The sequence below is a fragment of the Erpetoichthys calabaricus genome, chromosome 4 (genome assembly GCF_900747795.2).
Source record: "Erpetoichthys calabaricus chromosome 4, fErpCal1.3, whole genome shotgun sequence".
Classification (NCBI taxonomy): Eukaryota; Metazoa; Chordata; class Cladistia; order Polypteriformes; family Polypteridae; genus Erpetoichthys; species Erpetoichthys calabaricus.
Genome location: NC_041397.2, coordinates 118,089,848 through 118,116,965, shown reverse-complemented (window position 1 = coordinate 118,116,965; position 27,118 = coordinate 118,089,848). Strand labels below are relative to the sequence as shown.

At 34.6% G+C, this 27,118-nt stretch overlaps 1 protein-coding gene, 1 long non-coding RNA gene and 1 pseudogene across 2 annotated transcripts in view; 2 read left to right on the top strand and 1 right to left on the bottom strand.

Moving 5' to 3' along the window:
• The window catches only part of LOC127527407 (serine/threonine-protein phosphatase CPPED1-like), a 34,047-nt pseudogene extending 33,294 nt beyond the window's left edge, over window positions 1-753 (top strand).
• Window positions 1-27,118, top strand: part of dmd (dystrophin) — a 2,688,357-nt gene that overhangs the window by 124,969 nt on the left and 2,536,270 nt on the right. The gene's annotated exons all lie outside the window — the stretch shown is intronic.
• On the bottom strand, window positions 15,356-16,386 carry LOC127527449 (uncharacterized). Its single transcript, XR_007934753.1, has 2 exons — window positions 15,802-16,386; window positions 15,356-15,495 (listed from the first exon to the last, which is right to left on the bottom strand). It is a non-coding gene; the product is annotated as an uncharacterized LOC127527449 (long non-coding RNA).

Here is a 27,118-nt window from a genome sequence, read left to right as displayed (position 1 = left end):
GATAAATTCCAATGGGATGAAGCTTCTTTAACCTGCTGTTTTATACTGTTAGAAACTCGGTTGTTTCTACTCTAATGGGATATTTGACTCACCTAACAACACAATATAGTTTCAAATAAAGTGCTGAAAGACAATGAGAAATTAAATAAAAATAGCAGTGGTATCATGAGTTCAATAATTAATTGATCATTCATGTTTCTTTAAATATAGAACAAAATGTGTATAAATATATTCTGACAGAGAAGGCCATTCAAGCCTTTGCCCAGGTTCATGGCGATCTGCAGAGACCTCATACACGCCATGCCAGGTACACAGTGGAGGGAGGCACAGGATAGGGACCTGAAAAATGTCCTGCAGAAAGTGAACCCTGCTATCGCTCTCATGTTTGTGAGTGGAAACCATGACCTCGGCAATACTCCCAGTGCACTGTGACTGATTACTGTTGTTCATGGGGCGATGACTACTTCAGCTTCTGGGTGGGGGGGCATCCTGTTCCTGGTGCTCAACTCTCAGCTTTTCTTTGACTCCTCAGCCTGCCCTGAGCTGCAGCAGGCGCATGATACATGGCTCTCGCAACAACTAAACGAAGCCTCCCAGCGAAAGTGCCGCTACGTTGTTGTCTTACAGCACATCCCACTTTTTGTGAACTCTTTTGAGGTAGAACACGACTACTTCAACCTAAAGAGACCTGTGTGCCAGGAGCTTCTGGGTAAATTCAGAAAAGCAGGTATGTCTGGTGTTAAGGACAAGTAAGGTGAGAAATGTCCTGCAGTAGGCTGGTAGCCCATCTAGGGAACATTCCTGCCAGGATAGGCTCTGGCTCATTGTATTTTAATACGAGTTGTGTTACCCGGCCTCGCCCAGCATGTTTCATGACATTGGGCACCAGTTATAGTGCCATCATCGGTTAATCGAGTGTTTCAGAAGTACTATGTAACTAACTGAGTGATTTTGGGAATGCAGTATTTTCAGTTTAGTGTTAACAAGGGCTAATATAATTGGCAGGCAGTGTGGTGTAATGATTAACTGTTTGGACCTAGCACTTCAAACCTGGAGGTTGAGGGTTCAAATCCTCGTACTGACACTGTGCAACCACGAGCAAGTCACTTCACTTGCTTAGAAAAACAAAAGGAGTGTAACCAATCATATCTCAAATGCTGTAAATTGCCTTGGATAAAGGTGTCAGTCAAATAATAAGAAATAATAATAATGAGCAATAATAATATTCAGAAAATGTATGGTAGAATCTTCAGATTTATTATGTCATTAGCTATCAATGTCAGTGTAATCTGTTGCTTCACAAACATACAAGCTCTGCTTCATTTCTTTGTAAGAATTTTGTATACCGTATCTCATAAAAAATAACTAATACAATTAGATCAACACCTCTTCAAAACCATTCACTGATTATTCCATGCAGTATAAATTATTGTTGTTTTAAAGACCACTCTTTGGATACACATGGAACTGCCATTATCCTTTTAGCCAAGTTATGTTAGTTTCTGGTTATTCCCATCTAAAATGAAATTCATTCCAGCATTTTACGTTAATCACAGGGAGAGAAGCAACCTGTTGAGGAGTTTTCGAGAGTGATGACGTCTCATCTCTCTGTAATAGGCTGTAAAATACAGCACACAACATGAATATGGAGGTGACACAAATGTTTATGTTAAAGGTACAATAAAATAAGTGCTAGTAATGAAACTACAAGAGCTACGGTAACTCTACAATGGGACCCGGTGTCATTAAAACTACACAGAGCAGAAGAGGTATTGGAAATTTGGATCAAAAAGACACACTGCAGTCTATTTTTTTTTAAATGCCTTACTCCTTGAATAATTCAGTTTATTTTGAATGTGTATCATTGAACATTTTGATTAAAACAAATCAATGGCATTGTATTTGATATATTGTCATTTGAATATTACTATTTTACTTTTTATTTTGTACCCAGTTCTTGACAATGTTTTGCAATAATCTTTTATAAAGGAAATTTTTGTAATGTTGTGATGATATTTCACACCACCTAACCACTCCACTGTCTGCATAGTTTTCCTGTTCTCCCTGTGTCTGTTTTTTCTCTGGATACATCTTTTTTCACTGGCACTTATAAACATTGTGCATGTTAGGTTACTTGGGTGAGTTTTCATTGGCTCTGTGTGAATATGTCTGTGTGTGTGTTAGTGGACCCTGTGATGGGCTGTTTATTCTTACCTTGTTCTTGATGCTGCCTGAAAAGGTTCTGGCAGCCAGTGACAATGAAGCGGAACTAGCATATTCAAAAATTGAGGCAGGGAAACATAACCACATGACTTTCAATTGTCTATTGATCCATTTTCTGTATCATCTTACACCCTGTTAGGGGTTTAATGAAGCTTGAGACTGCCCCAGCAATACAAGGTTCTGGGTGACTGGGCAACCCACGATACATGCACACATTTATCTTGGGGTGGAAATGCAGTTACCATTAATCAACATGAAATCATGTCTTTCAACTGACAACAAACTTCTAAACAAAGACGGAATGTTCAGGCTACAAAAAGAACTCGTTCCAACCCTGGCTAAGGCCAAGTACAAACTTATTGAATTCCTTTTGATACAGAATATATTTGACTAAACATGCACATAAATGCTATGTAGTTAGTGCAGGGCTGTGTCAGTGTGCATCTGAAAATTAGTGCAAAATTTAAAGTTATTTCCACATTGAAAAGAAAAGAAGGTAAATCATAATGTTATGCAGATAGCATATCAACTCATTGTGTTAAAATGGGTGGCTTGTTTTTGTTGATTTCTCTTTATTTGTTATATTTGTATAATACTGGTACATTACCTTTGTATAGTAGTAACAATTGTAAAATTCATTCTACTTTTTAACTTCTTTAAAAAAATAATTATCTGTAAGTATTTCTTGTTTAAAATAACAAACTGGAAAAAATAATTTATTGTCACCACTGATTGCTATGATCAGGCAATTTGTATTTATATTCATTGTGAGAACTTTCAATTTATCTCATTATTTTCTGACTGGCTTTTTCATTTCAAGGTTGTCAACTTTTCTGCATCACCCTGGCAGTAACAAAAATCCAAATTGTTTGGGTACCAGTAAATGCCAAACAGACACATACATGAAAATGAAATTTAGGGGAGTTAATTAGCCACATCTTTTGTGGTAGTGGTAATAGTACTGTCATGTGTCTATTCTTACTTCCATGTCCAATGAATATGTGACATGTTCCCACTTACTGGTGCCATGATAAACAAAAATGCATTAAAATGCAGAGCTTCATTTTAGACATGGGAAAGAAGTAGAGCCCATGTATGCATTTAAACGACATGGAAACTGAACACTAAATGCAAACAGGAGCAGAACTGAATCTAATTTAACCAAATTTTGTCTTCTTGCATGCAAGAATAAGCCTAGAAAGATGTTTGATATAAGCTCAATTTTCAGTTTTATTCTTGAGTTAAAAGTATCTCCTCATTATTAAACTGAAGCGCCAACCGATATTAGATAATAGTGATATATATTTAGCAGAAAAAAATGAGAAACCTCATGTTCTACACCAGAAATCCAATCCAATGTATTCTTACATAGCTCAGTTTATGAATTGGCAGGTTATGAGTACTTTCACAGATGTTAAAATACAATACACTTTCAAACAAATGTAAAGATATACAGTACATATCTCAGTGTCAGCTGTTCTTTTAAAGCTGAAAATGGGAAACATCAATTCATACGATAAAAATAAACTTTTTAACAATATCTGAGAAATTAAGATAATGGAAAAAGTACTTGGCAAAGAAGGAGAGGAAATAAAATCAGCTGCTGACATCATTCCTGGTGTAAGTGAGTCCAGTCAAGGTACTGATAAAGTTATGGGTGACCAACTTCCTGCCCATTTCCCTTTCTGGCATCTTAAAGTATTCAACGTGATTGTGAGCATAACTGTGGTATAATCTTATGATGCGCATATGCTGATTCAGCCAGAGTTGATGTCATGGTTCCCAACACTATTTTGTCTTGTTCCACAGCTAGAAAGACAAACATAATTAAGCAAATGGTGGCACAAAGTCCAAACACCAAGAAGAAACTGAGAACTGGAAAAGGTTAGCAAGTGACAATCATGGTAAATATCACAGATCTGCTTGAGACAGATAACTCATAGATATTTATACATTAAAAAGAGCTCGAGGATATTCTATGCTGGTGTGCTGCATCGTCCACTTGGGTTAAAAAGACTAGACATCATTTATAATAGCAGACATATCATTCCAAAGTTTTGAATACTCATTGCTGTAATCTTGTCAACCCCTGCAAATTTTAGGAGACTTGTGCCATGTAATCACAAGTTCTGTATGCTCCTGGTTATGAGTATTATGTAGCGTCCATTAAGTAATTGCAAACAGAGTTCTCTTATAGCAGTAGTGCAAAATTTAATTTGACAGTTAACACCCTAAAATTGCAGTATAATAACAATAATGAATTGCCTTGAAACTGTTAAATCTTCTAATTTCAACTCAGATAAAATATAATAATTAATATCTGTATGAAGACTTTATATATAATATTTCTGCATAATTTGCTTTGGTTTATATTATTAAAATGTATTTACAGTTAATCACCCACAACAAAAGAATACTGTATTCTTAAGTCATGTGAAACAGAATAAGACATTGTAACAAGCTGAAAAGGTCATTATGTATTTTCAGTTGTTTTCTAGGTTTAATGAAGAAGCTGTGATTTGAAGAAAAAAAAATAGATTACACTGATGAAGAATCTCATTGACCTTTTTATTTTTTTAATAAACATAAAGCAATACCACCAAAAATTCAGTGGTTCTTTGTATTTTAGAAATCATTGTAATTCTCTACTCTAAAGTGAACTTTTTAAATGAGTAGATTAAACCCCTTTGTGATACATGGTGAATGTTTAAATAATAATTCTATGAAAATTTACAAACTGTTCAATGGTGATTCAATGTCTAGTCAACTCTAATACATACATCAAAGCTTGTACAACTTACCTTTGTTAAGAAAAATGAATTATTGAATTGACAGCTGTGGGCAGTATTTCATTTTTTCACTTAAGCCTGAATTAAAGAAAATGAATGGGTTGTGAATTTTATAAGTGTTGCTTTAGATGTGCAGTGGTAAATCGAACTGTATAAGATCCTTTATAAGAACATATTAATCTGCTTGAATATTCACAATTGTAAAGAGTCACTGTAAAACAGTTTTATTCTGCAACATAATGAATGCTTCAGTATTGTACATTGTGTCTTCATCAGCAAGCGTACATAATGTTTTCATATGTACATTTAATGTCAGACACATACAGCAACTTAGTACAATGTCAATTATCTATTAAAATTATTTTGTTATATCTAGCAGCTTTGATATTAGAACTTGTGTAGTTAATTGTCCATTTCAGTACTTAAATATATTTTATCATTTAATAAGTATTAAATGAATTTGATTCCTCCGGTTTTGTTTTCCTAAGGTTCTACTGTATTCATTAATTCTTTTTAAATGTGGTATTTTTATGATTCCTGTTATTGAAGAAATAATCATGGGAATATGGAATGAAGAAAGCAGATTTTCATTGCCTATCCAATATCTAGCTATTCTGCTACAAATATATTATGTATGTACCTTTAATTACTTTTTAAGTTTCCTCAGCATATTCTAACTCCATAACTAGCAGACAATTGGTGACATGAAAATAAAAGCGACACTGTCACCAAGAACTATCTGCAACAGGGTTGCAATTCGGTTGAATGTGTCTTTAAATAAGGGGTCATGAGAAGAGGAAAGGCACCCTGCTAGAACATATTTGCATCATTCAGATCTTAAAATATGAAATGTGTTGAGAAAAATGGATATGTTCTTTTTCTTTAAGGAGATTAAATATTACTGAAGAAAGAAAAAAAAAATTTAAACAGCCAAATGGGGCTATGCATACAAACTTAAAAGGTTTAAATAAAACAGAAATATATATTTTATTTTTACTTGCTTAACTTGTGGAGGGTGTATCCTGTAGCAAAGCCCTAACTTTTTTCGTGAAAGCCCGTTTCAGTCAATAAGTCTTAAAAAAACGTGTAAAGATATTGACAATAAGCTAAGTCATCTGCAGCAAAGTTTTATAAATGAGGGTTTCTCCTTTTTAGATAGTACAAACTGTTTCTTCTTCATTGACGTTTTGTCTTGGAGAGCTTTTTTCATTTCATTGAAAATGAAAGCAGCAGCTGCCAAAATATGTAGCTTTCTTATTAATTTTTCAACATTGTGTAAAATAAATGTATAAAGTAACATAAAAGGTTTAAATACTGGTTATCCTTTTACACTAAAATATTACTAAAGAGGTACAAAAAAAGTAAAATGGATATGTTCTTTTTCTTTAAGGAGATTAAATATTACTGAAGAAAGAAAAAAAAAAATTAAACAGCCAAATGGGGCTATGCATACGAACTTAAAAGGTTTAAATAAAACAGAAATATATATTTTATTTTTACTTGCTTAACTTGTGGAGGGTGTATCCTGTAGCAAAGCCCTAACTTTTTTCGTGAAAGCCCGTTTCAGTAAATAAGTGTTAAAAACAGGTGTAAAGATATTGATAATAAGCTACGCAAACCCAGGAAGATATGGAATCATTTAAATCAAGTATCATTACATCTTCCTTTCTTAAAGAGAAGTAAGGCAGTACTTATAAGCTTACATATTTATATATAGACATACATATATATATACATATATATCTGAAGCCGTGCAAGCACACTCTTGAGAATGCAACGTATAGTTGTACAGAAGAAAAGCAATCTTGCCTCAAATGAATGGCAACCTTTTGTAGGTCTATGAACTTAATTTAAACTTTAGGTTTACACGGTGCTTTCTTTCCGAAGTACCTGCACTCATGAATATGTCTGTATGTGTCAGTCAGTCAAATCCACGCGCTTCGCACCGGCGAAGTACCGCTTTTAAATTTTTATTAAGAAGAAAATAAAACGTTTTTAAATTGAGGGAAAATATACTAATAACAGTTTGTTAAGGATCTGTTTTTTTGTGAAGCTGCCTTTACTCGAGTGATCACTTCAACCTGACTTGGTGGCCAAGTATAAGCGTTACCTGGTAGGTAACCATCCATACAATCAGATTGTGAATCAGACTACGAATGCCGTGAATGTAATTACACACTCACTGCACTTGCTTACGGTATCGGACGTCAGCGCTAGAGGGGCTTAGCAGCGGTGAAGTATTGCTTTTAAATTTTAATTAAGAACAAAAGAAAACCTCAGAGGTTCGATTCCCAAAAGGGAGTGAAGTGAGTGTCCGGTTACCTACCAGGTAACGCTTATGGTTGGACAGCAAGTGACGTAACATCAGCCACGGTGCCTTCAGTTGTGAGAAGCAGATCATAGAATGATTGAAAATAGTTTTGCATTTACCTTTTTAGTAAAAGGCGAGCTTTTAAGCCTGAGAAATCACCCCGTAAATGCACACGTTTAATTGCACATGTGTTAATATGTATGGTTACACAGTATTAAAAGACAGTGAAGAACGTGATTTACCTTTGTTCCCGCGTTTGATAAAAGGCGAGCATTTAAGCCTGAGAAATCACCCCGTAAATGCACACGTTTAATTGCACGTGTTAATATGTATGCTTACACAGTATTAAAAGACACTCAAAAATTAACGTCATTTACCATCAGCCACGGTGCCTTCAGTTGTGAGAAGCAGATCATAGAATGATTGAAAATAGTTTTGCATTTACCTTTTTAGTAAAAGGCGAGCTTTTAAGCCTGAGAAATCACCCCGTAAATGCACACGTTTAATTGCACATGTGTAAATATGTATGGTTACACAGTATTAAAAGACAGTGAACAACGTCAGTTACCTTTGTTCCTGCGTTTGATAAAAGGCGAGCTTTTAAGCCTGAGAAATCACCCCGTAAATGCACACGTTTAATTGCACATGTGTTAATATGTATGCTTACACAGTATTAAAAGACAGTCAAAAATTAACGTCATTTACCTTCGTTCCCGCGTTTGACTCGTGCTGTAAATCTCTTCCTTGTTTTTAGTTCACGTGATTACGTAGGAGACGTGATGACGCGATACGTGACTCCGCCTCCTCAATTAGAGTATATGGACAAAAAATATGTTCCAGTTATGACCATTACGCGTAGAATTTCGAAATGAAACCTGCATAACTTTTGTAAGTAAGCTGTAAGGAATGAGCCTGCCTAATTTCAGCCTTCCACCTACACGGGAAGTTCGAGACTTAGTGAATAGTCAGTCAGTCAGTCAGTCAGTCAGTGAGTCAGTGAGGGCTTTGCCTTTTATTAATATGTATAGATAAATATCCATATATACGCACAAAATTATTAAACTTCAAAGTCATCCAGAACTATAAATTCCTTCCAGATATGCCATACAGAGCACTACCACATTTTTCTTAAGGACACCTGTCCATCCATCAGGGAAACAAGAAGGGGCTGAAAAAAAACATGATGGGCCCTTCTTCTTCCTATGCTCCTTTCTCCCTAGCCAGGCATACATACAAAAATCAATAATGAACAGTAATACTGTATCACCCAGAACAATAACTAACAGACTTGTTATACCAACACAGTACTTTCTAATTTAAAATATATTAATAACTTAAATGGCATTCAACATTAAGTTAATGCATCTCACAGCTTGTGGGTAAGTGCTTTTGTGAAATCTGGTAGTCTTGGTCTTGATTGATCTCAGCCATTTACCAGATGGAAGGAGAGTCAAAAGAGGGATGTGATGGGTCAGGAAAAAGTCTTATTGGATTAATATTTCATTCCTCTAAAGTAGAGTAAATCCACCGTGAAGAGGTGGTGACCAGTGACTTAAGAAGCTTAGCATATCACCCTTTGCAACTTCATTCTGTAATTGGCCAAAACACTGCCATTCCAAACATAGAGGAATAATAACCAGGACTTTGACTTACTCTTAAATATATTTTAATCATATCCAGGAACAGGATAGCTAGCTGTATATGTATTTAAGGAAACATTACACCTGTCATTATATAACAATCTATTTTGAACTTTTTGATCATTTTTAGAAACTGTACATCTACTGGTACTGTAAGGTGTAATGCTGAATGAATTCAAATAAGTATCACAGCCTGATCTGTGTACAGTTGACAAGTTCTTCACTTATCCAAATCTGTGGACTGATATCACTGATCTCAGAAAAATAACAGATATTTAGCAGATTTTCTGGCTAAGATAATAGGAAAAATAGTACTTAATTAAAACAAAAGTGAGCAAAAGAAATACAAAGTTAACCTAGTGCCTCTCAGGCCTTGTCTACCTTGGTCATAAGCCCCCATCATAGTATAGAGTCAAGTACCTTTTAAGCACTCCATACTCCTCTCTGTATTCTTGCACACCTTTATCTCCAATCTGGCCACTCTTCCTCTAGTCATGTGAACTCTTACGTGCTACTGCTTTCTTGACAACAAGCTTGCTATATAACAGGTGAAGTGGCTTTTAAACCCTTGTTCATGCCCATATATAGATGGATCCCTGGATAATGACTCGGTTATAATGACATTTCACATTTTAATCTATTCTAATACTTCCTGTACAGTTTTCCTAGGTTTTTCTCACCCTATCTGTTTTTTTTTTCTGAGTGTAAGCATTTGATTTATTTTGTTGGCTTTTGATTTGCAATATTCTGTGGCATTTTACCATTGATGCCACTTCTGTTTACCTACAGCTGTCACCATATGAGTACATGTTTTCATGTTTACAATCCAGGCATGTGTGATTCGTGACATTCAGGTCCTCCGGATAAAAGATCATTGGTCAAGTCACATCTCTATCTGTTATTTCAGATGATGCCATTTATTCTTGTAGTTTCCCAAAAGCAAATTTTGCAGGCATTTTCAATCTTGGCTTGCTTCTATACTCCATCTCTTCTCCTGATCCCTTTTTTTCTCAACTTGTGCTTTAATTCTTATTTAGCACAACAGCCATGAAACCCTAGGAGGCTAACCCTCCTAGTTAGCCTTAGTCTATTAAGTTTCCCAGATCCATAGAAGCAACCAGTGAAGACCGGGTAGGCAGCTTTCCTCTTTCTGTATACAGCAGAACAACATATTGTGCCAGGGTTATGCAGCCCTCTCTGTTGACCACTGAGTTTGACATTACTTGGGAATCCTTCACAATACAAAAGTGAAATCCATCCATTATCCAACCCGCAATATTCCAACTACAGGTCACGGGGGTCTGCTGGAGCCAATCCCAGCCAACACAGGGCGCAAGGCAGGAAACAAACCCTGGGCAGGGTGCCAGCCCACTGCAGGGCGCACACACACACTAGGGATTAGGATCGCCAATGCACCTAACCTGCATGTCTTTGGACTGTGGGAGGAAACCGGAGGAAACCCACGCAGACACAGGGAGAACATGCAAACTCCATGCAGGGAGGACCCGGGAAGCAAACCCAGGTCTCCTTACTGCGAGGCAGCAGCGCTACCACTGCGCCACCGTGCCGTCCACATAAGTGAAATCTTGTTAGTTAAATTCTTATTAAAAAATGATGCAGTTAAGCTGGTAGTATGTAAAAGATGTTTAAAATTTAATACCCCAGAGAAGAACAAATTACAAAATTTAGAAAAATGTGAGTTATATTTTCCAACATACCAAGAAGCTCAATTTTGGAGTGCATTTAGCATTCAAGTTTCTTTCCAGAACTGTATATGATTAGAGAGATGCTTACAGATTCTTGTGCTCTTTCAGCAAGGGAGTTGTATTTGAGTACTACAGGGGATTAAAACTAAGTCCACTGCAATTTACCAGCCAGGAATAATTGGTTGTTCATTACTGTCTGTTTGGTTACTCGTGCGTAAATATCTAGTCTCTGCTTAATCAACATTTCTGGTTAATCAAGTTTTCTATTGACTTCGGACGGTCTAACGGGAAAAATATAACATGCTCTTTAGATTTTATTGGAAACCTGCTTGTTCAATTAACTGTAATGACTTTGATTACCTAAAATTGTATTTTACTTTTGTTTTTTTTTGTTTGGTTATATATATTTGTGTATTGTTATTCTGCTTTGTAAAAGATCAAAAGCAAGGTTTATTTTTAAGGCCTAGCATTGCCTTTTTTGAAGTTGTGCTTTAATCTAAAAAGCAACTGCAGTACAAATAAAAGCACTTTTCTGTTGGGATTATTAATTATAAGACACTGTTATACAGACAATTTTAGCCAGAATCTACATCATGCCATTTACTCAGCCATGTACTTCAGTAACATCCTGTTTGCTTCTACATAAGGAAAGTGATATTATAGTATTTGGTTCTGTATTTACAGAGTTGCAAACAACTTTTAAAGCTGGCTTGTCATCTCTCAAATAATCATCTGCTTGTCTGAGGACTAAGACTTCATTTTAGATGATATTCAATGTTACTGACCACTTGACTGATTGTTCTTTCCATATAGATTGTATGTTTATATTTTTTTAATTTCATACTGCTACATGTTTATTGCTACTAGTTATCTTGTTTACAAAGAATAATATTGTTGCATTTTGACGTTTCTACAACAGCAGAACTAGCCGCAAATACTTTATTTTACTGATAAACATGATGATAATAAATTAAATTAAACAAAAATTTAAGGTCATATCTTGGTTAATGCTTCCACCTCCCAGCTCAGTGCCTAGGGTTCAAATCCAGACATGACTCTATGTGGTGCTGACAGCGAGAGTTTCCTCTGGCAATTCTGATATTCCTTGCACATCAACAATGGTGTACAGATTAGGTTCATTTTCAATTCCGGACTGACCCACTGTGGGTTTTTATGTAAATTGGCACTCTTGTATTGTCCTAGGTTTATTTCCATGCCTTGGACGCAGTTGTCTTGCAATGAAATCTACCCCACATAATCCAGAATTGTACTGGGTTGGTTAGAGAATGATCAAATGAAAATATTTCATAGTCTACAATAACCTCAAAAAATGATTAAAAAACATTTACTTTTCTTATATCCTAGTGTCACACATGTGCGCATGGAAGGCAGTTGAAGGGCTTGAATAATGGTAGTTCCACGCCAGATCAGGGGGCGGTGAGGTTCACTGACTTTCTCTCTCGATCCTCTGCAGACCATCCAGGGGAAATCCCGCATGGTTCTGGCACCAATGATGATGTCACTTCCAGCTCCGCGCCAATGATGACGTCACTTCCTGTCTCAACCTTTAAACCTGCCATCTTTACAGACTTAAATCAGTTCTGTTTTGGACTCTGACCTGTGAACAACTCACAACAAATTACCCATTTGCAGTAAGGGCATAATATACGGATGGCCGCTCCAAACCTTTTCGATGTCTCTGGTTCGTTCTTATGACACTAGATATTAAATATTTTATGACATTTTATTTTTCTAAGGTGTGTGGCACACTATAGTTACTATATTAAACTTATACTAACTTGGAAAGTACAGATAATTGTACTATAGCTCAAATGGGAGTAATATAGCCCATAATATTCTATTACAATTAAATAGTACATAGATTATTGTTTTAAAAGCATAACCATTATGTTGATGCGCATCAAATATCAATGCATTTACATTTTCGGCTAACAACTTTTTCTATGTTGATTTACAACATCTGAGATACATTTCTTTTGTTTGTCCAATTGGAGCACACTGCCTATAATAGCTGGTTCATGTACGTAACACATTCTGAGTACTGGGTAAGGATTACAACTTCAAAAAATTTTCCTGCTTTGGCATTGATGCGTATGTGGTGTGACCCTGTACTTAAAGGATGTATGAATTGTAACTGACACTCAATGCTGCTCTTGGAGCTTTATCTCTGGTTATTACCCTAACAGTGACATATTCCACTGGCTCTTTTCTTCTCTGAAAACCAACAACTGATACAAAGTATTATGAAAAGACCAAGTTAATTGAAATGTTGACTTATCTAAATATGAATGAACTATTTTGCTGCATAGTATTTTGTTAGACTCATGTATCCAAGGAGATCTTGTGTTGGCAGCTGTGAGTACATTCTAAATATTTGGTTGAGATCAGACTAGCTGTTCTTGATTTATCTACTGGCAGACAGCACCATGTACCCTTTGTAAGCTTATGTTGAACACTGATGTCTGTCCTTAGTCATCTTGTTTTAAAATTGCTACATTGAGTTAACAAATGTGACAGCTTTCTTGAGGATTTCATAGCATGAGCATTCAGCCAGGTCCTGACTGGGTTAGACATGTTCAATATCATTATAGATGGTGTCTTATTTTTTACTAGAACAAGTGATCTTGTCAAGTAACTCTGAAATGAAAAAATATTATGGCCTTAATGTACCAAATTAGAACACTGAACTTGAGTTCAGATTTGTAATATTCTAGGCATGTAAAAGTAAATGCAATCTATATAAAAAGTTTCATAAGTTTGAAAGACCCACTCACAATGTGGGCTAAAACAAGAGCCTGGCAAAAGATAAGAGCAGGGAAGAAGACCACTTAAAGTTCCAAATTGCTATTCAAATACAGTATATTTTCTCAACAGTAGAGTATAAAGAAATTCATATATTGCCCTGACATTCCAACTCAAGCTGGCTCCTGCATTATTTTATAGATATTATAGACTCATAGCATCTCAGTACCTTAAAGTTTATAAAGCTAATACACACATGACAATATGGTGGATTGAGCATATATAACACATTTCAAACTAATAGAAAGTGACTCGGCCACCTTGCTTGTTTTCTAAATAAGGGAAAAATTTTGGAATTACATTTTTCTGGTGAATTGTTAGCTAGACATCTTCATTTTATAAGTGACTTGTATTTAACATAATAACCTTTGGCTTGGATGGTGGTGTGGTGTTAGCAGTGCTGCCTCACAGTAAGGAGACCTGGGTTTGCATCCTGGGTTCTCCCTGTGTCTATGAAGGTTTTTGCTCTGGGTGCTTCAGGTTCATCTCACTGGCATACAGTTTATGCGTATTGGTGATGCTAATTTGGCCCTAGCATGTGTTTGTTTGTAGGTATTTGTGTTCACCCTGCGTTGGACTGGCACCCTGCCCAGGGTTTGTTACTGTCTTGTGCCTTATGGTAGCTGGGATAGTCTCCGTGATATGACTTTTGGCTTACTAGATTTACGTTGTAATTCTGAGAAGTTAGCCTTTATGTAGCCTTATTAGATATGGTTGCTACCTCTAACATGTACTCATAGCTTTTCATGTGTTTAATTATGATGAATTTTAGAAAATGTTGTAAAAAGCATTGGAACCCTGAGATCCGGGATTGGATTTTCCGCTCTTTTAATATACAGTATTTAACCACAGTTTACAACTCTTTTGAAATGAAAAACACATAGTAATAAATGATTTTAGATAGCACTGTTTCCCTTCTGGCAATCTCCTTAACCTAGCTGCATTGAAATTTAACCATTAAGGTATCGTTCAAAATCTGTTGTAACCTTACTCTCCTGGAAAGAATCTGCAGCTTGTAAATAGTTTTCTATATCGGCCCACTTGCAGTTGCAGTTTCAGCGTAAATGCTTTAAAGTCCGATGATAGCAATGAATATCTGAAAAATAATTAATTCACTAATTAACTTTCCACCATAATATTTTAAAAGTACAATGTTATTATTAAATAAATTAAAATTAAACAAATTCTATTTTATTACATAATAATTAAAACGTTTATTTTTCGCAGACGTCTGTTGTAATAAAGCCATGGAGCTACATTTAACCTTGTAACCCGGTGTGAGGTGCACTTGGCAGTGTGTGACAGCTCATTCCATACATTTAGAGTATCTGAACAATTTGGATGATGTTAGCAATTCAAAGTAATTTTCTTGTGTAATTATCATTATTTGCACTATTACAAGAATTGCACACTCACTCTATTCATCATTGCTACATCTCTCTGTAAAAGAGTGGTTACAGCTTGTCGATGGCTTGCCATGACTATTGGTAATTTCACAAGTAACAGACAAAGATGGAGATAATTTTCTTGGCCTGAATAACATCTCTCAGCTTCATCTTCTGAAACTTCTTATGTCACACATTTTTTAATCCCTTAAACCTTTCATATTCTGTTGGTGCATATTCTCCTAGTGTGAAATGATTTCTGTCTATAAGCAGTTACCATATGAGTACATTATTCCACTGTGTGCCGCTACCTACTTCCTGTCTTTCACTCTCTTCTTTCTGCTCTAGTAAGCACAGAAACAATGGTGTAAATACTCTTCAAATGCAGCAATATACTGTATAGTGTGGTGCAGATCTAAGTTTGGAATTATTACATTGCATTGCATTAAAAGTTGCATAGTTAGATCTGGACCACCCATTTATTTTTATAAACCTATAATAAGCTTCAGAAAACTGCTTTACCTTACTTGGAATATTTAATGATCAAGTATTGCCTGTTTTACTTTTTAAGGAAGTTTTACAAATTACACCACTCCACATACTAAAAGCAGCACTGTGCTGGGTGATCTATACAATGTCATTATGGAATATGAACTATGTACAATCTTAAGGGCTATTTATGCTGGTGACTTTGACAAAACAAATTTAAGTAATACATATGCCAAATATCATCCAGCATGGCACTCGTCACACCAGGGGTACAAACAATCTGGATTACTGTTATATCCTGATGAATGTTTACTATTCACGAACCCCGTCCTCTCCTTGGATAGTAGGACCTCCTTTCCGTACTTGTGGTCCTAGAAGGAATTTACAGATAAACAATGAAAATATTTACATACTCTTATGGATTACAAACTAAACAATATTCCAATTGCACCCACATTGTCTCTCCTGGATGAGCTTACCCTTTCTACGCTTGCTTTGATCATGGTAGCAAGCTTTCCTGATGATTTCAGCCAACTCCAGTTTGCATAACAACACAATTGGTCCAGGAAAGATGTCACAGCCCTTGCAATTTATATCATCATGGCACACTGAGAAAATAAAAATGCTATGCCAGAGTCCTGTTCATAGACTACAGAGCAGCCTTTGCCACTGTTGTAGCAGTAAAGGTGACCACAAACCTCCTAGGCTTTGAAATTAAACTAACCTTCTACTATTGGATTTTAGACTTTATAACTGGCAGACCCACCTCCTCTATGCTGATCTTCAACACATTCACTCCACAGAGCAGAGTTTGGAACCCACTGCTGTACTTGTTCATTTATGACTGCTTTACTTAAAAAAGAAAAAATCTTTAAATTTTCTGATGACACCACAGTTGATCATCATCAGTGATGAGGCAGCTTAAAGAGAAGAGATTTACATTCTAACACAGTGGTACCAGGGTAACAATCTCTCCAAATAACACCCTTGTATAGTTATAATCTAGAAGTTAATATAATTTGTACTGTACACTAAATTTAAGTGTTACCCATATATATATTATAAATACAATTTCTTTTTGCATTGTAATATTTTCATTTCATGTTTCCATTACAAAGTGAACCCAACAAGAGTGTTTTACTTTTGGCCTTTAACACAATTGTCAATGATATACATTGACAGAAAATTTAAATATTTCAAAAACTAAATTATTTTATTGTTTTAATTAACTAATTATTTATTTAATTATTTCTACAAGCATTTTTACAGTCAGACTTTTTAATCTTTCTCCTTATAATGAAAAGAAAATTTAATACACAATTACCCCTTACACACATACAGTATATATATATATATATATATATATATATATATATATATATATATATATATATATATATATATAAATTTATTTTTTTAAATATTGTGAGGTTTCTGAACACTTTTAGGAGCCTCCTCCAATGGATGGCATGCCAAAGTGTGCATGCCACGTCTGTGTAGGACTGCTTCTCTGTTGCTGAGGCAACCACAGGTCCGCAGCACAGCAACAGAGTGTCACAGAAACAACTACAAGTCCGATCAAGATCATACTATACAGGCATGTCGCCGATGGGTGATGCAAGGGACATTATAGATGCAGGGAACAGTATTATTTGCCATTAACCTGGCCACAGCCAAGCCTGATTGCTGTGTCTGTGTATAGGAGAGTGGTAGCTCCTGCTGCAATATATAACCGTGCTGTTCTGTTTCAAGCTGAATAAAGTTGGTTTTGCTAAAGTACTGAGACTCAGCCTCATGTTTTGGGGTGCAAGATAGTGACTCACGCATCACAATATATTTGCTAACTTCATATCAGTTTTTTTTCATAATTCAAATTTCTATTGATGGGTGAAAGTGATTACAAGACACAGTATTAAAATAAGTGTTTGGGAGGTTTATACATCATTAATATAAATCACTCTGTATAACTAATCTCTGTTTATCCACACTTCATATACAGCAAACACACTGCCTTACCCATCAATATTCATGTAAATATTAATCTTTGCGGCCTTTAAAAAAGTGAAAGTTGACACAAAATGAAAAAGATACAAGTACAGAGGTGAATTTGGAAGTGAAATTTCCTGGGTTTTTTTTGTTTATGAAGAAAGTTTATTTTATAGTGTGTTTAAACAAAATTTTTCATTTAGGCCAAGAATATGTGACAAACTAAGGTTGGACTGAAAAAATATTTATTAGTACACTGTCATCTTGCACAATAAGATATATAAATACATTTATAGTGTTTGTTAATGTGGCCCTTTCTTTTCATATCTGATTAAATGTTAAACCTAAAAACCAATTTTAGTGTGATGATATTCAATGGGTTTAAGGGGATTTACAAGTTCAATCACCCTCCTATACCACCACTTTCATCTATTCATTTTCAGATTCCACTTCTTCCATTGCAGAGTCTATCCAGAAAAGATCATCTGCAAGGCAGGAATACACACTCTGATAACAACACTCATAGCCAAGCCAGTCTTAGGTCATCATTTAACCTAACCGGCATGCCATAATTTCCATAAAATAACCGCAAGAATATCAGAATGTGCAAACACTACCCAGACAGTAACTAGGATGGGTATCAGAGATAGACTGGTTGAACTGGGGAGAAGCATTGCTAAAGACATTTATAAAAAGCATATTTTCCTTTGTCATCATTAATTTTAAAATATGAAATTCACACAGATTTTTTTTATTTCCAATCTTGTAAATATGTGTTTTTGTGCAAATGATTATGTTAATCTTTAAAGACAAATAGAGTAGTCAAAAGAGTAAAATAAGAGAGTAAAATTACAAAATATAATAAGAAAAAAATAATGAAGTAGCCTGTGGTAGACATGTAATTATCTTGTGCACAACACATACTATTTCATTTCCATGGATTAATGTACTATTTTGTGCCCAAGAGTTATTATCTTGTTCTTGCTGCATACTGTAATTAATTGCAACCAAAGGTTATCATTTTGTTTTCATGAAATAAGCATTTGGTAGGAATGACACAGCACATAGTGTGCAAATGAATGAATTGTTGGACAGGATTTTTTTCCACATATTTTCTGAATAATAAATGTCAAAATACATTGAATAATAAATTTAGTTTTATTAGAAACAAGATACAGAGAAGAAGACTCAGGGAGAAATCAGCTTTGAAGTCCATTATAAGAGGTTGCTTTAGGTCCTAGTGTAAAAAAAGTCAATAATGAGGTGTACCAACTCCATGACTGGGAGAGGACAAATTTGTCTTCTTTCTTTTCACATTATTCAGGATTTTATTTCATCAGTGATTTTGAAAAGCTCTGGCTCAGGGAAATCCTGAGAGATTCAAAGCTGGAGCCTGGCCATCCTGATTTAGATGCTGACTGTAGAAGAGATGGCATAATTAAAATATAAGGCTGAAAAGCAAACATCTTCCCACAGGCCCTTTACAGCAGCAGTGTTGAAGCATTGCTAATTTAGGTTTAGAAAATGATATAAGCAATAAAAATATTGGTTAAAACTTCACCACGCAGAAGCCTTGAATTTTAATCTGTGTCTCTTTCTGTTTCGTCTAAAACCATTCCCTCTAAAGTACTGCTAACATCGCATTTCATTCTTATGCCTTTTTTGCTTCCTGACAGTGCTGAGTGTTCAAACATTTATTTTAATATTCATAATAAGAGTGATGTGTGGCTAGTACTGGAAGAAAGTGTCATTTGTTTTACTGACATGGCTGTTATTAAATCCACTGGAACATTTCTGTTTGCATTTTCTAGAAATTAATTTAACAAAAAAGAAGCGTTAGCATTTGGAATAATATTTGAACATTCCGCTTTAGGGCTATCGTTCATATTTTCAAAGGTTACTACCCATATGACTACCTTTGTCTGGACATGACATTTGTCCTGTTCTCAAACCCTGATTAATACTACATGACCTTCTTGCCTGTATGTCATCCAAGAAAAAACTTTTATAATGACTCTTAAAAGCTGTTCACACAATGCCAGAGTAACAGGAGAGCATCAGTTAATTTCAGTAGTATTTTTGTCACCTATCAGACCTGTTTGAATTTTAGACCAAACATTTTCTAGCAAACTCCAACTTTCCATCATGAAAATATAGCACTAGCAGTACCACAACAACACACTCTGTAACTGTAAAGTTTCATCTGCTAGAATTATGTCCTCAACAAAGTGTTGTACTCCTGCAGTAATACAGAGCCAGTGGACAATTCATTCTGATTTTTGACAACCGCTGAGCACTTTTCTAAAGTTAGTTTTTATCCTAATCTACGCAGTGACTGACTTCTGAGTGTCATATTTGCCAGCTGCCATGTGCTATGTATATCCAAACATTAACATCTTTGTCTTATTCTGTAAATATGAAATGGCTAATGTGGCATTTGTCTACAATGAAATACAAACAGGCAGAAAATTAGAAAAAAATGTTTCTTTAACAGAGTGATTAACATACCGCTCTTCCCAATCTTAACGCAAAAAGTAATCACACTCCTTTGCCGTGTTCTAACAGTCTTCTTCATCTGTCATGATGGCCCGTACTAAGTGTTTTTACTCGCTATGACAGAATGCTGAAAAATACAGCAGTCCAACTACAGGTTCACATGTGTCAATGTGTGCCGTTCACAAACACCTGCACAGCATTCCCATGCCTACCTGCTTGAAAGAGAAACTGGGACAGTCTCATTACTTTGCAATCAGCCCTCGTAGAAATGAATTGTATTAATTGTGAGACAGTTATTTTTGATTGGACAATATTAAAACATTTGCTTCAGCTTTGTTACATAACTAATAATGTACTTATGTGAAAAAGTAATTAAATTGTTTACAGTTCTGTGGTTTTTATATATCAGGATATAACTAACAATCAATAAATATAACCACAGATAAACACCAACTCATAACAGATTTTACTTTATAGTTTTATTTTATTGAATAAAAAATAAGCCAAGTTTTTTATAACTGACTTTTGTTATTAGGAACAGAATGATCTAACAGTTAAATAATTTTATTTTTGTTGCTTTACGTTTGTAACAGGAACAGATGTGTTTTTTTCTGTCTCATTTGCAATGCTTTTATTTCTTGAGCACACTCTGACTATAACCGACATGGGAACACAGTCTGTGCTATAAAAATATACAACTGCAAAGGATGAGCCAGTAGTAAATTCTAGCCCTGTGTAAATCATGTTCGCACAGTGTTCAAACCAAAATACTGATGTTTGTAACAATTACAGTCATCCATCAGTCCCTGCACAAATATTTGCTTAATCTGTACTTGCCATTTTTATTTATTGTCATCTGTCTTAGCTGTGTTATTTCTTGAATGTAACACATGCACCATTTAAAGGTGCACTGTAAACGTCAGTGTCATTCCTTGTGCATTCCTGTGCAAGCTGCCTAATACTTCATTTGAAGAAATATGTAATTATTTTTTGTGGAACTATTTTGTGTTTTATTAGATAAAAGCATTATCAAAATAATGAACATTATTCTGATTTGTTCAATTATTTGCTATGAAATGTGACTGATTGTCTGACTTGTTTATTGTTAGACATTTCAGTTAAGCATATACTGCATACTATATTATGGCCATCATACCAGGGAGAAAATAAAATTAAAAAAAAACTTGTTATCTTAACTTAAATATCCATTCAACTGTTTTTTTGAATGTGCTTCTGCCATCCTTAAAGTCAACAACCAATACCTGCAGTATCCTTATTTTAAATGTATGCATCATTGTCTTCCCTTACTCTAGGTTTGTATGCATGTATTGTTTGAAATTTCACTTACAATAATGATGTGTATATTAAATGTATTACTGAATGACATTATATTTGAAATTTTGAATAAAAGCAAGCCTATTTGTTGCTTACTGTATCTCTACCACAGTTTGTTTTGAGAAAAAACGCATGAAAGAATACATTCAAAAAACATTAATTGAAAACATTTATTTATTAATTGATTGATTGACTGATTGGTTTATTTTATTGTTTATTGCTAGTTACCTAGCTCTCCAGAGAAATCCTACAGGAATACAGTAAACTTTTACACAATATGTCATTGGGTGCTGTTTTATTTGCTCCATTTCCCATATTGGCCTCAGACAATTTGAGATTCTTTTGTTTCTTTGCAAAACCTTCACTTAATTTGTGCTCACTGTTGCTCTCTATTTGACTCTTGCCTGCTAAACAATCAAGATTTTAAAAAAATAACATTACCTTAGCAACACAATAAAAACACCAATTATGGTTATTTTTGGTGGTCTGCTAATGCAGACAGGACATTTTGCATGAAGCAAGTATTAATTTCACTACAAACATGTATTTTTCTGCATTATTGTGTACAGAATAAACAACTGAAAACTTGATATGTGAGCATCATAATGAGAATATTGATTACGATATCTTACCTCCAGTTGTTGAATTATTGGAAGCAGAGCAGATCAGACTGCAATTCCAAGGGCAGAGAAAGTTACGGCTCCCTTCAGTTTTGTCCAAAGCATGCAGACCATGTCATGGCCGCACTTCCTTTTGATTAAGGCATATAGGAAAGAAGTGTGTATAACATTCTATGAGTATGATGACCAGCCTTACAGTAGGTCTAAGGATTTTCTGCTTTTACCTATGACATTTTTTAAATACTTTTGTCTTGAAGAAAAAATGAAAAGCAGGAAGTTGATTGCATATATACTTGCTAAACTCTTCTGTTTTATCCCAAGTTAATTTGTGTGTTTTTGCATGCAAATATCATATAGATTAATAATTGTAGTAAATTAAGTTTGTAAATATGTATATTTAATTATATACCAAATGCATTGCACCAAACATGAATAAATATAATTGAATTGATTATCTGCTTTGTACAAACTAAGCTATTTTTTGAGTTAGTAATGTATCTACAGTATTATGCTATAAACAATGGAGAAGAACTAAAGAGCTGGGCTTTTACACCAGGTACTTTTAAAAATAACACCAAAAAATAACAAACAGCTTTATGTTACATACAAGCTACTTTCTAAGACAGTACTGAATTGGCCCAGGTGAAGTTATTGGACATATGCCTAGGCCACATTGCCACAGTATTTGTAAAAACTGGTTGGCGAATGCCAGCCATCTGCACATACAATGTAGAGAACCTTTAGGTCAAGTGTAACTAGGCACCAGGAGCTGGAACATTGCTGGTTCAAATTCTGTTACTACCAAACGGGCTCCTACTCCATTGAACCCATCAGGCCCTTAATGTGAAAATTGTCCCGGGGCGCTGACCCTGTGATCTGACATCCCCACAAACTCATATGAAAAGACAATTTCCCCTAAAGGATTAATAAATTGTATAAAAATTTAATAAAAGAGGCTGAAATTCTAATTGTTGAGCTGGACTTTCTTCTTCTTTTCTCATTCCTTATTCAGAAAAGTGTTCTGGCATGATATTTGCATTTAAAAGAAATTCAGAAATGTGTGTTCTTTGTCATAGTTTTAAACACTTGCTTTTACAATTTTTATTTCAAGTATTCATGTAGAGCTTGCTCCTTAAATTGTACTGGCAATTAGTGATGAGCATTGCAGACAGAGACATGTTAAATCAGAGCCGATTTTTCAATGTTACATTCATTTGTGCGCTAATTAGTAATGAAAGGCTTAGCTAAGTCCTGTGGACCGTCATAACTGCAGGTGTTCATCCCAAACACCTACTGCTTTGAACTGGTGATCCTGCCTTTATTAATTAAGTTTGTTTTCCAGTTTCTCCTTTTTTGTCAACCTCAAAATTACGAAATGAGTTTGTTACATTTTCTGGGGAATGTAGCAAATATTTGTGTATGCGACATTAATGATTGTTCTTTTTCTTGCTTTTTACAATTTGGGCCTTTTTAATGTTCTGATCATTTGAGCCTTTTTCTATTTATTAGCTCACAAGTGAATTTTATTGGGAAGTAGCTGCTTCGATTTATTATTTAGGCTCATTTATCTGTAATGTTCAATAATTGCCAGTATTTGGATATGTTATTGGAAATGGTACATTACCAAGAATATAGTGAAAGAAAGTTAACATTAAAAGATATGGCAAAAAATACAAAATTCTGAATTTTGTTCGCACATAAAAATACTAGCACATATTTTTAAATGGAAAATAAGAGATGAAAAAGACTTAAACTATTAGATCATTTAGAAGTAAGACCAAACCACTTGCTTGTGAAACAGGTTGGAATGAAAATCCATAGTCGCGTTGGTACCGCAGGACTGAATTTAGGAAACCATGTGTTAGGGGCCTGAGTTACCTCAAAAGCTTGCATATTGTAATCTTTTTAGTTAGCCAATAAAAGGTGTAAATTTGCTTGACTTCTCACTACATCCATATTGGCTAACACGGTACAACACCCTAGTACAGTACTTTATAATGAAAATTATATCAACTAGTCAAGAATAAATCTATCATATCTTTTATTTATTGTTTAATGTCTGATGTTAGTTTGCAGGCAGTGTTATATCTGTGCATTTATTTTATTCTATGCTCCATGCAAGAGGAAGAAGTGCTATATAATAATATATTACCTGTATAACTATTACTTGTGACAATTTTGTGGTGCATTTAATGTACTCTGTCTAGTGACCAGTGTCTTTTGTTAAGACTAGCTTGAGGTTTAAGAAGTATTTACTGAGTGATTAATGAGTTAGTCGGGGGACATGCAGATTATGAAGGATTTAAAGTGCTGCCTTAGTTACAATGGGTTTCAACCATAAAGATGGAGTTTACAATGTTCTTATGATGTTTATGGGAAATTAACACTGGTCAGTTATTTAATGTCTCTACTGTTAGCATTATTTGACATTAGGATTTTAGGATTATCCATTAAAATAAACAGATTATTTACTACACGGGCATACTGATAAATGATGCCTTATGTTTGGAGACTGTATGTTCATCTTTAAAGATTGATAATTCTAAATATATCATCAGTCAATTTCCTAAAATAAATGAGAAAATAAAAGTTTTGATCTTAAATGACTATTTTCAAATTTGAAATATGAGTTGTACAAATTGAACTTTCAAATGCTTATATAGGCGTCTTGGCTGAAAGCTACCTAGAAAAATTACACCTAAGAGAAACAGTACACATTATTGAATCGCCTTCTAAATTAGCTAACATGTATGCTTTGTCCTAAATTCATAATAAGACTGCCAAAATGTTTTTGAAAACTGATCACGTAATTATTTCATCTTCCAAGTTTTCATCTTTTCTTTTCCGAGCTAGCATGTGTTATTAGAGTTCATTGCTCCTGTATGAGCAGACAAACTTAATACCATTAGACATGCTGTTTCATGCAGTGGTTCTTCACCTATTTAAAGAGATTATACACAACTGACTGAGTCCTGATCAAAGTGCTTTCTTTAGTTGGCTTTCCTAATCCCAGCAAATGCCTAATTAAAGAAGTAATTATCTAAACATTACATTAAGAATACTTTCTCTTAACCAAGCATGAATAATCACTGCCAAATTCACAATATGATATCAAATTTTAATAACCTTTATATTAATCTCAATATGTTTCTGTAATAACAAATATTTAGCCAGAGATATGTAAAACTGATATAGTTGTCTAAACCAACCCAAAAGGATTATGATAAATTTAAATCATAGCATTACGCGAAGATGGGGGTATGCAAGTAATGTTGCCTAGTTATTGTTCCAGATGAATTTATAATCATGCTGATATATAATAGCTGATTATTACATTTATTTATTTATAAACTATTTTGCAAGAGTACTATAGCTGTGTCTAATAGTAGCTGATTGATTTAGTCTATTTGTGGGCCTTCAAGTCCTCAAATATCCATAACTGAAATTTTGACCTCTGTCCTAAAGAGATTCTGGGGGTATCTTGCCTTCTCAAAGTCTAATTATTCAGCAAAACTAAATCAGTGTTAAAATATAGCATTCAGTTGAATTGACTACATTTTTATGATCAAACATTGAAGAAGACAGTAGAGTCTGCTACCAATGTGGGATTTCTGCATTGTTTATAATTTAAAATTGATTGATATTAAAGATTTTCATTTTAAACCTTCAATTCTTCTTCTGCGGAGAGAGCACTTCTTACCTCAAAGCAACTTTCAAATAACTACCCTTCAGCATCATTGCAGACACTTTAAAGTCATCCTAAATTATATTAAATCGGACCAGGCATGTGTCATATTGTGCTCCTTCAGGGTTACAGTAGCAGGCTGTTACTTGTAATTATGCTCATACAGCCTACTTGCCCTAAAGGCTTGAAAAAAACTAAGTTTCAGTTTTTCTGGGTCTCCTCCCAATATACATTTTGATGGACAGATGCTGACATGTTCACAGTGCATACTTTTCTAGAAAAAATAAAACAACAATATAAACTCATAAATAAAATAAGTCAAATGTGACATTTCACATTGATAAGCACATGGAAAAGGTTTAAGTGAAAAAGAAAATGGTCATTTTAAACACTATGCTTGGATTTAGGCACTTGCAATGCAAACTGGAACTAATAAAATGTTAATTTACAAGACTAACTAAATCTAAGGCTTGCATGGAAATTCACATTTAACAGTATCATATGCCAGCTCCGAGCATGCAATAGAATTGGAGGCTTTTTATATTCTTAATTCATTCACTTCTATCATATTATTAATAGACACAGAATGTTAGTTGCTCAGACATGAATAGACATTTAACTCTCATTCAGCATGAAGCAGGAAATGTTGTGCTGAAAAAAAATGCAATTAAAGGTTGATGAGATTTATAGGCCAAAAAAACTACTTTGCAGCACAGCAAGAATGTACATGTTTCTTACTTTTCTGGTATAAATCTGTTAAATCTAGGCACAAATGGAATACAAGTCAACATTCTTCAACTGATCTACCTATAAATGAAGCCGTTCATTTTAGTTTTCTGTTTAGTTTTCGGATATTTCTAATTTTATTACTATTGGGTAAAGGTTTTTTAACTTATTTAATCTTAGCCCTTCCATCAGGTTGTGTTACAAGTTAGCAGTAATCACACAGCAGTCACTCAAAAGTTGTGGGAATTAAAAATGGAGTACTGGCTTTTGTAAGTGCTCTAGCATGTTCTTGTCAAAACTGTTATAATGATACCACTTCAGCTTTATATTCTTGAATAAAGGTGCACTTGTTTTGTTATACCTTTTGTGAAAGTGTTTATTTGAAATTTGGACTTCAGTCTTCACACATTATGCACTTCATGTCATTATTATAACTTGCAAAAAGTTTCAGTTTTAGCTATGTGTTCAACATTTCTTGCCTCACATTTTCTTTCATCCTACATTTATTCAGATCATCAGAGACACGGAACACAAATGAAATGTATATATTCCAAATAATGAAAAATTATTTACCATCTACAATTCCAGGCACCTCAAACTGAGAATCTTCTTTGCTTGCTGCCAGTGCTGATTGACACATTTGCAAAACAAAGGCGTTGATGAAGAGGTGCAAAGGAATTTTAGGTGGGCTGGCATTATGACTTTTTTCATAGGCATTAGGGTTTCTAGTGTTACAGATGCTTTATATTTGGCATTTCTTTGGTATTAGAGTGTTTAGTGTTTTGTTTTGGATTTTGAGATTGTTTTGTACATCTGGCCATGTCACCTGTTCTTTGCTTGTTTTGTGTTTTGAACTTAGTTTACTGGTTTGGTTTTATTCATTGGCCGAAATGTATTTGTTCTG